This window comes from Lactuca virosa, chromosome 7 (assembly GCF_052849685.1).
Source record: "Lactuca virosa cultivar CGN04683 chromosome 7, Lactuca_virosa_CGN04683_v6, whole genome shotgun sequence".
Classification (NCBI taxonomy): Eukaryota; Viridiplantae; Streptophyta; class Magnoliopsida; order Asterales; family Asteraceae; genus Lactuca; species Lactuca virosa.
In genome coordinates this window covers 99,948,385-99,964,741 of record NC_136432.1, presented here as the reverse complement: position 1 = coordinate 99,964,741, position 16,357 = coordinate 99,948,385, and the positions used below count along the sequence as shown (strand labels likewise).

At 37.4% G+C, this 16,357-nt stretch overlaps 1 long non-coding RNA gene across 1 annotated transcript; it reads right to left on the bottom strand.

The window, feature by feature from the left end:
• Positions 1 to 11,365: 11,365 nt before the first annotated feature.
• On the bottom strand, positions 11,366 to 13,504 carry LOC145123897 (uncharacterized). Its single transcript, XR_013715403.1, has 3 exons — positions 13,471 to 13,504; positions 12,589 to 12,669; positions 11,366 to 11,651 (listed from the first exon to the last, which is right to left on the bottom strand). It is a non-coding gene; the product is annotated as an uncharacterized LOC145123897 (long non-coding RNA).
• Positions 13,505 to 16,357: the final 2,853 nt, after the last annotated feature.

Genomic DNA, 16,357 nt, shown 5'->3' with positions numbered 1-16,357 from the left:
AATGTTTTTCTTAATCTTGCACATTTAAAATTGGTAAGTTGTGATGTCTTGGATAAGGCAGAGACCAACTAAGACCAATTGTGTGTAGTGTTTGCCTTGATAAGGACCTACACTAACTCTTGAATATTTGTTTTGTCAAGAAATGTTTCTTGACAAGAGAATCTTATATGTCAAGAGATCAGTGGGAGCCTAAATGATCTTGAAAAGTTTCAAAAACTAATCAAGGGTAAACCTATTGTTAAACACTAGCGCACGACTCGAGGTTTGTAACCTATCGTGCTGATACATTTTTTTGTTTCTGTGCCATTCCAGTTTAAAGTCAACTATGCATATGAGTTCTATGAGTTCTCAAATGATTGCATAGAGGCAATGCACCTTGATCAACGGAAAGTACATTAATAGGTAGGGGGAACTACTAAAAGACTTGGAAGCAATGGTGGGACCCTTGATGGCAAGAAATAAAGAATGAACAAGTTCTATCCATAAGAGTTTGGATTTGTCACAAACATTTTCTTATGATTATGGTTATGACAAATTCACATGGATAGGAACACATACACCATAAAATCTAAGTGTCATAAGGTTTCCCTCCTTCATGAAAATGATTGTGAGGAAACGCTTTCACTAGGAAGATTTTAATGAGATAGCGATTATGTAAATTGCATTCTCAAATTCGATTATGACTACGACATCCCTCTTCATAGTTCGGATTGTGAGATTTGGCAATTACTTTGAACATTCGAGACTTATTGATATAAGTTCTAGAATTGTTTAGACACACATGTGAGCTATCTAAGGAAATGTGTATGAGTTGTTTTCTAGAAGCTTAGATAAAGGCTTATCGAAGCATATCGTATTAGAAATATGAACTTTGGAAGTCAATAAGTATTGCCTTCTAGAAGTCCAATGGTTTTCTGAATACATGTCAAAGCTAGTAGGAGCATAAATGTTATGTTGGTATGGATATAATCATCATGTTAGTGGGAGCATGATTATTATTTTAAGTGTTGCAAGTTAGCAATGTTAATTATAGAAAACAAAAGGTTCACATTGCAAAGTTGCAGGGGTTGAAAAGTTGCTTTTCTATAATTAAGGGAGAGAATATTATACTTCATTTCAAAATCTAAAAGCTTGGATCGAGAAATTTTAATGAAATTTAGTCAAAGGACATATATGGATGTTATGTTGAAAAGATTCAACTTAAAAGGATTCTATATATGGCAATATTATAGCAAGGAATTGGTAAAGTGTCACGTTTTCCATTATGAATTGTGTCCCATACGCTTCGGGTATAGGATCGATTGTATATGTTGTAATATTCGACCGTTCTAAAATTTTCCAAATGCCTAGGGCATCAAGATGGAAAAAGGACTAGAACCGAATTTGACTAAAATAATTAAACAACTGTCAAGGACAATCTAAGGTTCGCTAAGGATTGGTCGCTTATGAGCAGTTGGAAGTATAGTACTGAATGGATCATAATGACATTATTATGAATAGATATGATTCTATTAATAATGAGTTTTCATATGGAAAATATGGAAATGTTTCCATATTTGGCGTTGGATATTGAGAATCCATGTCTAGATTTGAAACTTTTATGCAATAAGGATGTTTAAAGGAATGTACTTTGAATGTGAGACTTCGTATCTATGGAATTGCCTTGTAGGAATCTCTAATAGAGAAATTTGTAATTTCATTGGCAAAGTCTTGGTGACTTTTGTGCAATAAGATTACAAAAGGATAATTGCATAAAATGTTTGAATCTAACATATTCTAATAGTGGCAAGAATTTGGTATTCTTACACTAATGATAAGGATTGGGAATTATGAAATGAGTATCATTGGAAATGTGTTCAGTTGATTTGTTTCACAAAGTAAGGACCATAGGTAAACATAGTGTGCATGCTTGGAGCATGGGACAACTGTTGTTATAATTCAAGTAATAAGTTGATTATCTAAAACATTATACAATGAATAATGTGTAATCAATATGGTGACTAAATAAAAGGAGTTTTATTTATACTCAAAAGTTTGGGGCCATATTGGATTCGATTATTCTTGTGTTTCACTTTGCATGTTTTGACTTACCGAATAATAAGATTATTCAAACGTTCCACAGTCGTTCATACTTTGGCAGTAGGTATGAAAGAATATTGTCATGAATTGGTTTGTAGATTGTCTAAAGTGTATTAGACATAGCAAAAGTTTGCTACAACGTTCATGAGTGCTTATGAATTAAGATTTGAGCATTGGATTAAACCCACACTCACTTGGATCGCTTCATGGATTTTATCACGAGTGATTGGTGAGACGATAATATCTTATATTCTTGAAACCGAGACGTGTGAGTTGTATTCTTCAAGTTGGTTACACATTGATAATATGTAAACGCACCAGTAACCAGGTGTTATAAAACATATTGTTGTGTGTGATTTGATGAGTAGGTACAGGCGAGCATTGAGTCGAAATTTATCCGTTCCTTTTACCCAATGTGGGATAAAAGCAATATCTGTGGGCCCCTCGATGATTTACTGATGACACCCTAAGTGCTTGGCCAAGCCTGGACTAAGTTGATGTGTTCAATTGTAGTCTGTTGTCAGTCGTCATAAATCGGAATTCGGGAAACAACACATAGACTGAGAGAATGATTATAATCCATGTCTCATGTCTATATGATATCTAGAATGGAGGAATATATGATCCCTTATCTAAAGGAAGCGTTACTGATAAGATCAGAGTTCGATAGTGGCTTTTGAAAGCTACGATTGCTGATCAGGTTCCGAAGTCATACACAATATGGTTATTAGACTTATCCAAGTGGGAGACTGTTGGATTAGGTGTCTAAGGCCATAACTATTTTGGTATGTACTTGACCCGATTGTGAGCAAGGTCCTTTTGGGTTGTCTTCACCATAACAACTGATAGGATGAATTAAGGAGAAAAAGGATTAATTATGATTTATTAATATATTATATGAATAATATATAAAGAGAGAAATCGTATTGTTTAATTAATATTAGTCAAGAATTAATTAAGAATTAATTATGTGGCTAAAAGACAATAATTAAATAAAGGGGACTAGAACTATCAATTGTGTGATAGTTGAATATTGGGCTAATGGAATCCATAGAAGTTGGAGTGGACGAAATCTATGGGGAAACCCATTAGAATTCGTCCAAGGCCTCTAAGGAGGGAGTCCATGGGCTGCTTAGGGCCTAAGCAGTCAAATTAGGGTTTCCTGGTTGAAAACCCTAATAGCCTAAGTATAAAGGAACCCCTGGCAAGCCAAAAACGTCCCCAACCTTCTAAGAGAAACCCTAGGACGTTTTTGGTGCCTCCTCCCTCTCTCCTTGTTCATCTTGTTGCATATGGTGTTTGTGACTCCATTAGAGGTGCAACATTTGAGGCACTAAGCTTTCAAGAGTCGAGATCAAGAGGAATTGAGATTGTTATTGCTACATAACAATCAAGGTATGAGCTAAACCCTAATTTATATGTTTATGAGCTTTGGATGATTATTGCATGTATATTAGAGAAACTAGATCCAAAGCTTTAGGGTTTGCATGTACACCGTAGGACTGATGTAGTGCTTAAAACCCATCAAAACTATCACAGAACGATCCAGCATCGGTCTGCATACACAGTTCATGAGGTCCATGAACATGGCAGGAGCATTGGTGTGCCCGAAGGGCATCACCACAAACTCGTAGTGGCCATAGTGAGTCCGAAAAGCATTCTTCTGCACATCCACCTCCTAGACTCCCATCTGGTGGTAGCCTGAACGCAAATCTATCTTGGAAAACCAAGATGCCCCTTGTAGCTGGTCGAAGAGATCATCAATCATTTGGAGTGGGTAACGGTTCTTCACATTTACCTTGTTCAGCTCCCGGTAATCTATACACATCCGATGCGACCTTTCCTTTGTCTTCACATATAGGATCGGGGCTCCCCAGGGTGAACTGTTCGGTCTAATGAATCCCTTTTCTAACAGCTCCTGCAGCTGTGTAGACAAATCCTGCATCTCAGGAGGAGCCAACCGATATGGTGCCTTGGCTATCGGAGCCGCATCAGGGACTAGCTCGATTCGGAACTCCACCTGCCTCTCCGGAGGTATCCCAGGCAGCTCCTCTGGAAATACGTCCGGGTACTCTCGCACCACTGGCACATCACTCACGGTCGCCTTACCCGCTTCTCGGGTATCCATAACGTAGGCGACATACCCTGCGCAACCCTGCTGAAGGTAGCGCCTAGCCCTCGCTCTTGAGCACAAAGTTGGTCCTCGTTGTGGCCTCTCGCCCTAAATCACCAGCTCTCCCCCACTTGGGGTCCAAATATGCACCAGCTGCTGCGCACAGTCGATCATCGCCCCATTAGGGCTCAACCAATCATGCCTATAATAACATTGTTCCCGCATAACGGAATGGGAAGCAAATCTACGAGGTAACGCTCGTTATATAGCCTCAATACGCAGTCTCTGAAAACCTCTGATGCCCAGACAGATCAGTCGTCCGCAATCTCAACCTCTAAAGGAAAGTCTAACATGCCTGAGGAATCAAAAAACCTCTTGCTAAGCGCAAGAGAGACAAATGATCGGGTAGCCCCCGAGTCGAATAACACCTGTACTGGGATGTCGTTCACATGTAACGATCCTAAATGTAACACAAAACATAGCACATAAATATCATAATCGACATGAAATAAGAGGTAGGGAGAAGAAAACATACCCGTCACCACATCAGGTGTGGCACGTGCCTCCTCGGCGGTCAGATGGAAGGCTCGGCTCCTCACCACCAGAGCATCTGTCTTGCCCTGTCGGCCATCCGTAATCCACACGGTCGCTGGAGCTGGCGCCGCCACTGGCACTGCTGCTATCAATCTTGGGCAGTTGGCCTTTTTATGGCCCTTCTGATTGCAATGAAAGAAAATCAGGTCCGATGTCTGAAAGGTGGGGGTAGGGGCAGTATAATCCCTACCAAAGTGTCCAGTCTTGCCGCACTTATTGCAGCCCGATGTCCCTAACATGCAAGCTCCCTTATGTGACTTGCCGAATTTCCCACAGCGGCCCCGGCCCTGCGGGCCCTTCGACCTAGAGTCGGATCCCTTAAGTTTCTTCCCCGAAACCCCAGTAACCTGCTCAGTCTCTGCCTTCCTCTTCTGAATGTGCTCAATGTCAATCTCCCTCTTCCTCGCCCTCGCAATCATGTCATCCAATGTCGGGCATGCCGAGTAGCTGACATGTTTCTGAACGTCAGCTCTCAACATGTCGTGGTAGCGGGACTTCAGCATCTCCTCATCCCCTGCATACTGAGGAACCAGTAAGGCCCTCTCCCTGAACTTGGTGGTAATCTCTGCCACCGACTCCGTCGTCTGTCTCATATCCATAACTCCCTGGCCAGCTGTTGAAGCTCCACAGCTGGCGCAAGCTCAGCCCTAAACATGGTCACAAAGTCCGACCAAGTCATAGCCTTAATGGTTGGGGCTCCCAAGGAATCACTGACCGCCTCCCACCAATCTCGAGCTTGGTACCTCAAACATCCTGCAGCATACCGGACCTTCGACCCTCAGGGCAGAAGCTGGTAAACTAAGCAGACTCAATGTCTACAATCCACCTCCTGGAAACAATGGGGGTCCTTCACCCCGTGGAAATCTGGTGCACCACAACCCCTGAAATCCTTGAAGGAGAGTGTGCGTGTCCCTGTCTGAGTGGCAACCATGTCACTTTGAAATGCCCTGAGGCGATCCTCCATCAGCTCGATAATCCCTTCCTTGATCGACCCGAAAATCACCGAGGTCGACTCAAGGATGCCTCTCGAGATCTCAGAAGCAATGAACTCACGTAGTCCCTTATCAACTGGCTTGACACCCGATCCCGAACTTGATCATGAACCTGATCCTGACCCTAAACCTCCCCCTCTGTGTCGCGTAATCACCACCATTCTGAAACAAAACACATAATCTTCAGGGTGATACATAACCTCGAGAGGTCTCACATACTACAAGTTTCCTGGTTCTATCTCGGCCCTCCTTGACTCGAGTACAGATCCTCTGCTTTCAGTAGTTTAGGCCCATACTACCTTCCACATCTATCCGTACTTTCCTCAAGGATTTCCTTGACTTCACCAAGTCCCTTCTACTACTACTGCTCTCTGCACTAATCTCATCCTAGCCTTACCCTAGGGTAACTTTCCGACCTACTCTCCGCCATCAGCTGCATAAGGAATCCCCACTACCTTTACCTAACTAGCTTGCAAATACCATTACATATTACTAAGACCAGATAATTCTTCGAATGAGAGGTCCTACCCTACAACGGTTGGACTCAAACAAGAGCTGCGCAATATGGCTAGACCTAACCTTCTGAAATTATTTAGTCCTCGCAATATGTAACTTAACGTATTCGCTTACTAGTTAGCTAAATATAACTAGAACCCCTAAAAGCACAAAGCAAACAGCATTCGAGCATTGAGTAACCATACCAAAAATATCCTATTCAAGCCATCATATTACTAACTAATCAGTTCCATCATGTAACTCAATAAGCACATATAGCAGGCACATAAGGCATCTCCCTAGATCCTTAGCCCTAATCTAGCATGCAACTCTCATACACATTTAATAGGCATATAAGGCATCCTTCCTAGATCCTTAGCCCGAATCTAGCATCATATCATATCGTAACATAACATGTATGGGTATCTTGGGGAAAACTTACTTGCGCTCAGCCGGTTGCACGCATCACACACCTTGTTCTCCCTCAAAACCTTCTATTTTAAATTTTAGAAAAAATATTTTCTTGTAAAAATCTTTTAGACCCTCGATTTGAGTCCAGACACCCCCAAAGGTGTGTCCGAATCCTTCAAACCAAGGCTCTGATACCAACTTGTAACATCCCAATTTTCAAGACCAATTTTTTTTTCAATTAAGCAATTTATAAAACAGTTTACTAAAAAACATCGTTGATTCATATCATCTCATAAAACATAGTCACGTGTCTCAAACCATATCATAAAATAGTAATAATGTCAGAGTACAATCCCAATAATCTCATAATGCGGAAATCATGTGTGTGTGTGTGTGATGCGCTGCTACCGTGCCATTTCCTTCCCCTTCGATAAAGAGGTACCTGAAAACAAAACTGAAAACTATAAGCACAAAGCTTAGTGAATTCCCCCATCATACCATATACCATACAATAGCATACTGTCAGGCATATTTGGGTGCCCGAACTACCCCTTCAGTCTCTTTCAACCTGTAACTGTCTAGCATATCTGGGTGCTGGCCTACCCCTTCGGTCTCTTTCAACCGGATACAGCCTAGCAAGTCTGGGTGCTGGCCTACCCCTTCGGTCTCTTTCAACCGGATAGTACCTAACATATATGGGCGATGGCCTACCCCTTCGGTCTCTTTCAACCGGATACTAGGACTATATCACCCCTACCACTACCACATAATCACATAGCATACTAGCACCTAAAGCATAACAGATAGTGGCATACCATACAATTATCAAAAAGATAATCATCTCAACTACAGTCACCTACTAGTGGGCCGACATTGCTTCCTTAGACCCACTTCTATTATAAGGTAACTCACCTCAATGTCGTGCAGTAACTAAACTCTCCTCGGTGCTAGAATCAACTCTTCTCAAACTCCTATACATAACAATCTCCTTAATTACCATTTCATACTCTTAACCCTTTCAAGGGTCAACTCAGGTCAAAGTCAAATTCAAGGTCAACACCCTGGTCAAAGTCAAATTTTGGTCAAAGTCAACAGCGGGTTGACTCAACTCGCCGAGTTGGTCTACCAACTCCTTGAGTTCCATAATCCACAAAATACTAGAACTTCGATCCTACTCTTCGAGTCATTCAAGAACTCGCCGAGTTTTCCTACATACAGAATTGGGACCTTTTTGCTTTTGACTCGCCGAGCTTGTCCATTAACTCGTCAAGTCCTTCGTCATACAAGTTGAAGTGTTTAGCCCTTGACTCGTCGAGTTCTTCCTTGAACTCGTTGAGTTCTTCTTCATATAAGTTGGGACATTGCCTTGAACTCGCTGAGTTCATCCCTGAACTCGTCGAGTTCTTTGATCTTCAAGTCCATATTTACGTCCATCTTGTTGAGTCCTCTTCTAGACTCAACCAGATCGATCAGAAACAAAAAATGTTGGGGAACCATAACCCGACTCACTGAGTCCTGTGAGCGACTCACCGAGTCCCCCAAAGTCCAAGTCTACCAAGTCGATTTCAGTCGGGCTTAATGCATCCAGAACATAGATCTGACCTCCTAGGATCGATATAGCACGTAAAGTTACAAACTTTACGTGCATGCATGGGATAACTAGCTCATAAGGACCAAAAATGAAGTTTACATGGTGCATGGGACTCCCATGGCCATAAAGTTGGCACATTTATTCCATGGGAACCCTTAAAGGTTCAAGATCTGATATACAACCCCATTGATACTCAAAATCTCGAATATGGCATCACTAAGACTTAGAAAAGGTAGAAAATAGCCCTAAATGGAGATCTAAGAAGTGAATAGTCAAGGTATTAGCTTTATACCTCAAATGAGCTGGAAATGTGTCAAAACCTTTGGATCTACTTGCTTTCTCTTGATCTCCCAAGCCTCCTCCTTCTTTTTAAGCTTCAAAGACACACAAATGGCACGAAAGGCTCCAGAACACTCAATATTCTATTAGGGTTTCATGAAGAGAGTCTGAGGGTGATGGAGGCTAGAGTGGAGACCCTATAAGTTGTTTAAATAGGGTGCAAACCCTCAAATTTAGGGTTTCATATAGATAGGTCTACTCGTCAAGTCGGGTCTTCCGACTCGGCGAGTAGACTCTTCCACCCGCGTTCAACATTCGCATCTATTCGACGAGTTGGGCCTCTAACTCGTCGAGTCCCTGTGTAAATATGCAAAAACTTATAATGAAAATTACGTACCGGGGACCGGCCGTTACAATATGCATGCCCAAAAGTAAAAATAATTTAAATTCGGTCACACATATAAAATAATTTCATAAGGAAAGAACTTTAATTATATCGAGAAACATATTCGAGATAAACTGTAACATCCCAAAATTCAAGGTAAAAGATTTATTTTTAAACTCCAACCAAAAGTCATAATTATTACAAAATATGGTTCCCAAAATTAATAACCAAATATAAGAATATCTGAAAATCGAATAACATAACATTAGAAGGATATGCACGATCACGCATTTGCTTTTCCCCGATCATCTGAAGTACCTGAAACATAAAACTTAAACCGTAAGACAAAGCTTAGTCAGTTCCCCTAAAGTACCACACACAACCAAAACAGATATACAAGATGCATGTTGGGTCCACAATCTCCCGGTTAGATTGCCCTAAATATATCATATTGGGTCCATAACCTCCCAGTTGGATTACCCTGACCCACAATCTCTCGGTTGGATTTCTCAGGCCCACAACCTCCCAATTAGATTGCCCCTAGTTTGTTGGATTACAACATAAAGCACTACAGCCTCAACCCACCATCCCATGTTGATATATGCAATAGATACACACATAACCAATCAACAGACACATAGTCAATTCTATAGATCATTATCACACAGAAACATCCTATCAGTTAGGAAACATAACTTAGTGGGCCGACATTGGTTCCTTCGACCCAGATGTATAGTGAGGAAAACTCACCTCTCATTCTGAAAAGATAGCTAAACACAACACATCTCCGAGTACCGACTATATAGGTCACCTCCAAGTGGTGCAAAATAATGAGGTGCTTCTGGATCTAGGTTGTCTTTGAGCTCCCATTCAAGATCACCAAAATACAAACTCAAGCTAAAAAATGCCCATACAAGAGATTCGGGTTCGCTATGGATGAAAATGGGGATAGAGGCTGATGAATACAGGGGGTCTTGGGAGTTAAGGATGTTTAAATAGGGTCCAAACCCTAAAAATTAGGGTTTGAACCCTGACCACGAACGTCCAGCGTACCTGATAAACACACGCTTTTCATAAAAAGGCTAAAGGGACAAACTTTGCAAACAATTTTCATTGCAAGGGGTTAAAGATGTAAATTACCTTAATCAATATGTTACATAAAAAAACCATAATCTAAAAGTATTATTCAAATGGGAAAGCATAAACCAAATGAAAAAGAAAAACATAATCCAAGAGTTGAACAATAGCTTTATTCATCCATTTGAGCTACAAAATCTGGGTGGGGGGGAGGGGGGATACGAGCTTAGTTGTCATATAAAACAACATGTTTATATGTTTATAGTTTGCATTGGCACAAATTGTGTTTCGAAATGGCAGGTTCCAGAAATACACGATTTGCTAAACTTTGTTTTCGAACCGACAGGTTCGAGAAACACACGATTTACTATAATGAACTTTGTTTTTTTTTCGAAACGACAAGTTCGAGAAACACAAGTGTGAAAAAGTTCTCATTGATCGAACAATGGTTTGATTCAAGCATATCATCTAAATTTGTTATCAATGTCATTGATGTAATTAGAGATGATCCATAATTTGTCGATATAAATGTGATATGTATTTGTTAGATGGCAAAACTCACGTTTGAGAAAAAACCATTTAAATTCTACCAATATTAAGAGTTATAAAACAACTTTTAGGAATTTTAAAGGTCAAAACCATTTATGCCACATAAATAAGTAACTATATGCACATAAAAACATAAAAACATATATATATATATATATATATATATATATATATATATATATATATATATATATATATATATATATATATATATATATATATGACTAGGTTATTGTATTCTAACTATCTATTGTATGGATGTAGGGTTGTTTATGTACCAATCATTTTAGTTATTTTAAGAAAATGATTAATAAATATTATTGAATTAAAAATAATTGAAAAATATCATCTAATTTCATTGTAAGGGTATTTAAGTCAATTAATATAAACCTTAAAAAGGAAAATTCTAGGTTTCAAGGGATAATTAATTCTCTTTATTTAAAAATCTAATTTTTGTAATTAATTCAATTTCGAAATTTGTAAGCATAATCGATTTTGTTCTGTCAGAATGTTATTTTTTTATAATGATGTTCTATGAAAATGTTCTGTCAGAATGTTATTCTGTTAGAATTTTGTTGAATAATAACAAAATTCTTGAACCCATAGTTAAATAATAACAACGTTCTTATATATTTATAGACAATCGAACTTATATACAAATTCATACACATTCTTACAAAATAATAGCCTTATGCATTTTAATATAATTATACATATTCTAATAGAATGTCATAAAAAATGAATAAAATTCTTAAAAAAATAGCATTCTTATAATAAAATACTTGAACAAACACACTTGATATTCTTGAATGGTCAAAATAATCAACTTGATTCTAACTATTCTTACGAAAATGTGATGTATTATCGTAAGAATGTAATTCTTGGTAGAATACACTTATTCTTGAACTCGATTCCATGTAAAAAGTTGACGATGCATTCTAAAAGAATCTATTGATGCATTCTGAAATAATATGTTGGTGATGTTATCATAATTTTCATCACCATCTCAATCTCAATAAATCATTCCATCGCTTTCTTTTGTTACAGCACCACAACAACAATCATCCATATTTGCCTTGACATTTTCTAATTGGTTAAAAGAATCATGTTAGAATTGATAAAAAAAATAATGAATTTACTATGGATATTATAAGCATTCTGATAGAATGTGATGGACATTAAAGCATTTTAATGTTTCATTAAGTAGTTGATTATGATCAGATACTTATAACACCACGCACACTTTCCGTAAGAACGATGGTAGCATATTAAGGTACTTATAAAACTAATCAACATTGCTGAATAAAGAAAAAAAGACTCAGATTAGGTCCGAACATAAAAGAAAATAAAAGGGTTTTTAAGGAATAACATCAAACAGTTGGTGGGCATGAAAATCACACAGTTGGTGGGTATACAAAAACATAGGAAAAAATTGAAATACATTTAAAAGCTTTTGATTCCTTCTTGTTCCATATTAAAATAGTTAGAATGAAGCTTAAAACCATGTTTTGATTTCTCATTGGCAACCTATCATCAATAATCGTTTAACAACCTATAATCAATAATCGTTTTAGTGGTTAAAAAATAAACTAATGAAAAGATAAACAACAAAATCATATAAACGATCAATTAATGTAGAAATGTTCTTTACTTTGAAAATTGATAATATTCAAAAGTAACTCAACAGATATACAACAAAAGTATTGTGACTATGATTTGTTTTATGGATTTACTATACCCATCTTTTAAAATTTTTATTGATTACTATGATATAACAAAAAAAATTGTTAATATACTACAAAAGTATAAAACTGTAAAAGTATATCTAGTTATGAAAATTAATAAACAATTGAAAAGTACTTTTGCTATTTGCAGTCACTATATGAAATTAATAAACAACTGAGAGGTTCATTTACGGATTGACGACGAATACCTTCAATAAAGCAAAATCATAAAGGAAAAATAAAGAAATAAAAGAAAGATGAACAAATAATAAAATGGGGATTTGGAGAAGATTTCTTACTAGGGAAGACTTTGGCAAGAAAAGGAGAAGCAAGAGACGACAATAGCAGTGGCGGCAACATCTGAATGATGAACGGAAGAGCTGCAAAACAAAATTGGAGATTAGTGGTAAACTTTGAGCGTAGGGTTTCTGTAATGTAGACATCGGGATTTAAATATAAACTGTTGCATTTTCATAGGGATTTTCCATATATAATAAAATTTATTTTTGTTTTACCAAAATGAGTATATATAAAAGTACAAAATTACCTTTTTGAAATGATTGACCCACAATCATTCTTACATCCACACAATAGATAGTTAGAACACATGAACCTACCTACCTCTCTCTCTCTCTCTCTCTCTCTATATATATATATATATATATATATATATATATATATATATATATATATATATATATATATATATATATATATATATATATATATATATATATATATACACATATATATGACTATACAAAAGTTACATTTGTCTAACCAATAATTTTATACAATGACATTAATACTGACTTTGGTAATAATTATAGTAAAATACAACGAACGTGAACTATGGAGGATATTTGTTACTTATGGTATTTTGACAAAAGAAATGATATGTTATCAAGAGTACAGGGACCATTACTGTAATTTGTGTGTCCATCATAAGAAAAAACTATCCGTATAGAAAATAAATCACAAGGAGTCTCATATTCTGATTACGTGACATTGAACCCTTTTAAAAGAAACGTCCATGTCCAAACTCGAGTAGATCAAAATAAACAATACTCAACAAATTCTTTTATCTCACTTTTGACATATAAAAAATTTCTGTTTTTCCCAAAATAATACCAAATGGAAAAAAATTTAGACAGAGTCGAGGAGTATCAAGAAAGACGTACTTCATAATTAGAGAGAATAACGACCCTGTGAATGTGCGTTCTATAAAATACAAGAGTATATGGAAACCCTTTATATAGGGCAATGAGTGGGGGAACCAAAACTTGTAACCTCTATATACATAAATGCTACTTATGAACTACATAAATGTTGTAACTTTTATGTACATAAATGCTACTAATGAATGAAATAAATACGAGCAATCACTACAAACATAGTTGAGTAATTACTACCAACATAAATGAGTTACAACAATTTCAATGTTTTAAGACTATAATTATTATAATTTCGGTGTTGAAAAACTATTTTTCAGTTTGTAAAATCAGTTTATTTAAATTTCAATTTATTGCAGCAGCCTACAGATGTAAAAAAAATAAACATGCTTTTTAATACAGGCTGCAACCATTTGGTCCACATCTTCTGCTGCAGAGGGTTGTATAGGTGGTCCGTAGACTTCATGAATATTCGTTTTAAAAAAACAAACAACACCTTGGTTATGAGCAATGAAAATGACGGGCTTCCAAAAGAGTATAAATTGGATGTGATTGATATTGCCTACATGCATTTCCTTTTAGACCTTGATGCATTTGTGAAATGTATTGGAAAGCTTATAACAACTCTTAAGAATAATCGAATCATCTCGTTTTCATCTGAATACAATGAAGTTCAAAGCCTCTAGTTGGCTGTTAATTTGGAAGAGCTAAAGTCAAGTCATATACTATGCCAATTTTTAGTTTTACACATACGACTAAGAAAAATATATTATTTTTAGGACCTAAAGGCTTGAGAATAGATATTACAAGGATATTAGAAAGTAGACAAACTCAAAGTTCAAATAATTTCAACTTTTCCCGCACTTTGGCTAGAGGGAGTGGTGTCATTTTTGCCACACCCTTTTTTGCTGGCAGGTCGGTGCCACCTAGGATTTGCCATACCTTTTAAAAAGTTTGCCATTTAGAGGGCACATTTTTCCACTTTTTCCATTAAGTACATTTAAAAAAAAATTATATAAAAACTAATATATAAAACTAAAATTTTCATTAAAATACCAAAAACAAATACACTTGAAATTAAAAAACAACGCTCTTAAAATTAGAAAACACACAAGACACTTGAAATTAAAACATGTGAAATATTAAAACTAGCTTCAAATTAAAATAAAACTCAACACAAGTTCATTCAACATGTTGACGCCATTTGTCGCTCCCCCTAACAACTTGCCAAAACTCAACAAACCAAAAACGTTTGCTAGTTTCTTCATGGAAATCTTCAAGAGCATTAACCAACATAGTTTCTTCATTTTCAACATTTACTACTTCACGCCGCATCCTAAGAAACACATTGTGAAACTGCACTGCAACTGCGTTTATATGTTACTGTAACGCCCGTGTTTCTGGGCTAGGCATTAATGTTGTTGTAATAGTCTAGGTTAACCTTGGTAAATCATTTTGAAATAATAAGAATGTATTATTTGAGTATTATATGTTTTATGCTTAACTGTGTGGCTTAAATAAATTAAGGATAAAAATAAGCGTCAAAATGCAATGTTAGATAAACACGATATTGATGCACGAAGGCGTAGTGGTCGTGACGAGGTTTCCGAATATATAAAGAATGCTGAAATCCGAGTTATAACGAAGAAGTTATGACTTGTCGAAGTTTCGCGACAGAACCGGCACGACGCTGTATGACGTAAAATATGAATTTAAGATAGAGCGATATTTAGCCTTAATGATCTAAACGAAAGTTGTAGAATACGTTAAACCGAGAGCGTGCATAAAAAGAACGTCTAAATCTGACTTCGTATGAGGAAGTTATGATTTTTCTAGGTTTCAACTTAGCGGTATGCATCCCGAAATCTCGAAATTGAGATCAAGTGATAATTGGCCGAAACAATCTAAACGAAAATCGAAGATCTCGTCGTTAGTGGTCCAACGGTATAAAGACAGACGAAAACGGAAGTCGGATGAAGAAGTTATGATTTTATAACGAAAGTCAAAATTAGCCGACGGAGTCTAAATGAAAGTTGTAGAGCTTAATCTCACCTACGCGTGGATATAAAAAACGTCGAAAACGGAGCTCGTATGTGAAAGTTATGAATTTTTGAAGTTCGTGGCATGCATACCAAAGCTTATCCGAAGGGAGGCTAGGGATGCGAGGTACGCCCAGCGTACAAGGAGGTACGCCCCGCGTACATGTCGACAACGAGGTACGCCCTGCGTACGAGTCGGTTACGCGCAACGTACTGCTGCTTTCCACGGTCCAGAAGAGGCCACGTTGCCCTACCCGAAGTTCGCCACCTGGAAGTCTGATCCGAACTACGCCCCGTGTAGAACTTCGTACGCCCAGCGTACGTGCGAGGTTCAGCCCCTATAAAAGGGCTTGCGAGGCTGCCGATTTCTTTTGCCAAAATTCCTCTTTCTCTCCCATATTTTTCTCGTTTTGCGTGCAAGAGATACCCCGAAGCCCCAGTATTATTCCCGAGACCCGAAGCAAGTTCCGAAGCCCCGAGGATCCCGAGAAGTAAAGTTTCCGAGCCAAGACTCTGCCCGCGTAAAGCCTGGTTTTGGAGAAAACGTCCCGGTTTTATCGGAAAAGATTGTTTTAAGAGACGAGGTACTGTCTGATCATCGTGTTGTCAGGTGAGTGTATATTCGTTTTCTTCTAGCACATAGATATGAAGTATTCTTTATAAACTTCGTGCTAAGTGTTTATATATTAATTGTTTATTTGAATTAGTTGTTGAATGGATGTTTTGTACAGGTTTTAAATAAATGTATATATTTTATCTACTAATATGTTGGGTAGAACATGGGTAGATAGTTGTTGTGTGAAGAAATAAAATGATGAGAGACCTCGATGTTGTTGTTGATCTAGTGTAACGTCCGT